This window comes from Fukomys damarensis, unplaced genomic scaffold (assembly GCF_012274545.1).
Source record: "Fukomys damarensis isolate Sample0158 unplaced genomic scaffold, DMR_v1.0_HiC HiC_scaffold_32, whole genome shotgun sequence".
Classification (NCBI taxonomy): Eukaryota; Metazoa; Chordata; class Mammalia; order Rodentia; family Bathyergidae; genus Fukomys; species Fukomys damarensis.
In genome coordinates, this window is record NW_022900944.1 from 19,453,564 (window position 1) to 19,456,165 (window position 2,602).

Consider the following 2,602-nt stretch of genomic DNA (forward strand, 5'->3'; position numbering starts at 1 on the left):
GAATAAGTGGCTTCCTTATCAATACCCTAATAATTTTCTTTTATAGATCACCTCATATTCACTTATAATGTAAATGTTTAGTTCAGACTTACTTGTAAACACAACAGAGTTCTCTTTCAGATTTATTTCTATGATCATAGCTAATGATAGTGATGTTGGTACCAGATTTTGACCCACCTTCCTTTCTCCCTTGTAATTAAGTTTTGATGAGAATCAAAGTCAGCTTTAAAAACAGAACTAACTGGAGTTGTTTCAACTAACAGAATTTATTTTGGTCAAAGCTGCAGTTCTCAGAAAGCCAAGAAGGGAAAATATCCTTAGACCAGTGAGCTCCCCAGACACCAGAGTTGGGTGGCTATGCGTCTTGGTGACTCCACCTCAAGGACAGGTGACTTGATATTTTCCAGATGTCACCACTCTGTTGTGTCACTGTCCAGCAGCAGCTACCAATTAGAAAAAGTCCTTCCTCCTCCTGAAGGAGCCTGGCCAGCACTGAAGGCAGTGGGGGAGATGCTGGCAAGGTAACGGAACAGGTGGCAGCAGCAGGTGTGATAGGCTGGAGATGACAAGGGCAAAGAGTATGCTGTTGGCAAGCTGTCGGAACCAGAGTTCAGGAACTACAGAGAGCAGAGAAATTGCAGAGATGGTGGCACGGGGACAGGAGAGCATGGCAGAACAGACTGTCATAGCAGGATGACAGGTACCCCCTGAACAAGCACAGACAGGGAACGTGATGAGAGTGGAAGTGGTGGCCGGCAGCCCCAGAGTGGCTTGGAATGATTGTGCTACAATGACAGGGAAGCCTGCAGAACTGCAGCAGACCCCAGTGCTACCTAGCGCTCACATGCCAGAAGGCAATTGATGCCCTATGGTCACCATGGGGAGGGGGAAACAGAGGGAAATGAACCTTACTGATCCTTTCTCATCCTCCCTTACTCTAAGGATCTTACAGTCTTGGAGTGGGATTCAGACATTGCAGGCCTTGTGAGAGTTCAATTTTAACTGCTTAATAGCTATCTTCAGGTCAGACATCAAGATGATTAATTGTAGATGATTGTAAAATGTTTCTTTCATATGATTCAATTGAGTAAATATTTATTGATGCCAGATTGCTGCATAAAAGTTTGGAAAAGCAGTGAGTCACTGAGGACTGCTGCCAGGCTGGAGTTTGGTGCTTCCTTGATGCTACAGTACGAAGACATTTTAATTCAATGTGATAGAACTCCATCAATGTTTTACCATGTCTGCCTCTACAAATTGTCTAGAAGGTACTCCTCTAGAAGGCTAGTATTCCAGAAATGTCAGTTCTGCTTGGCGGGGAGCTGAGGTGCACAGCAGAGTTCACTATCAGTGCGTTAAAATATGTACACTTCAATATACTGTATTCCCTCATAAACTTAATGCTAATTTTAAGGGTGATGGGTTTAAAATGTGAAGTTGTGGTAATGATTTTAAGATTCATTTTTTTAAGTTTCCCTGTTTATTTTGCTCCATATGCCATTCTGGGTTCTAGAAATACTATAATAAGCAACAACAAGAGAACTAGGACATTGTTGGAATCTTTATTTTAATTCAAATAGGCAAATAATAAATAAATATCAAAATAAAATATTAAACACAGTAAATAGGATAGAGCTATCAGGCTGGAAGAGGGAATGGCACTTTCTTATGAGGGGAGGACTTTTTGACGATTTGCCATTGGGAAGAGACATAAAACTAAGGAACCAAAGTGTGCAGTCGTAGAGAGAATAATATGTGGAAGATGCTTCGTGCAATTCAGAAAGAACAAAAAGCCGGCCTGACTAAAACAATGACAGAGGATGAGAGTAGCAGGAGAAGGCAAAGGGAAAGCCGATGCTTATCAGGTGTGATCTTATCATGGATGGGAAATCTGTTCTGAGAGACATAGGGAAGCCCAAACTTAGACAATCTGACTTGATTTTCCAAAGGATTACTCCTGCTCTGGATAAAGGATGACTCTGGACTGTGAGGGACGCAGGGATTAAAGCTGGAAGTTTCATCGGGAGATTATTCTAAGAATCCAGTCCCGAGATGATAATGGACTAGCGCACTTGTATTGGTGAAATGTGAAATGCTGGATGTTGGATACATTTTTATGATACAGCAGTTGGAGTAGCTGCTGGATAGAATGTATAGCATATAGGGAAACAGAAGAAGCTATAAGAACACCCAGTGTTTTGAACTAAGCAAGTTAACAGAATGGACGTACCATGAATTTAAATACAAGAGATTACTGGAAGAGAAGGTTTGGGAGAGAAAGCTGGAAGTTCTGCTTGGGCTATCTAATTAGGTAACCGTGACAAAATGCTGAGTAGGTGTTCATTAGAAGTCTGCAGATAGGGACAAATTGGTTCTAGAAATGAAATTTCAGAAGCCATCAGCCTATGCATTAAGTTTAAAGCTAAGGGACTAGAAAAAGTCACACATAAAACTAGTGTAGATTAAAAGAGATCTAAACACTTCAGAGATAAACAAAATAAAATGAAAATAAAAGGGAATGACAACTATCAGCCAGTGGGGTAAGAGAAAAACAGAGAGAGAGATGGCCAGAAAGCAAAAGAAGAAATTATTTGAAGAAGGA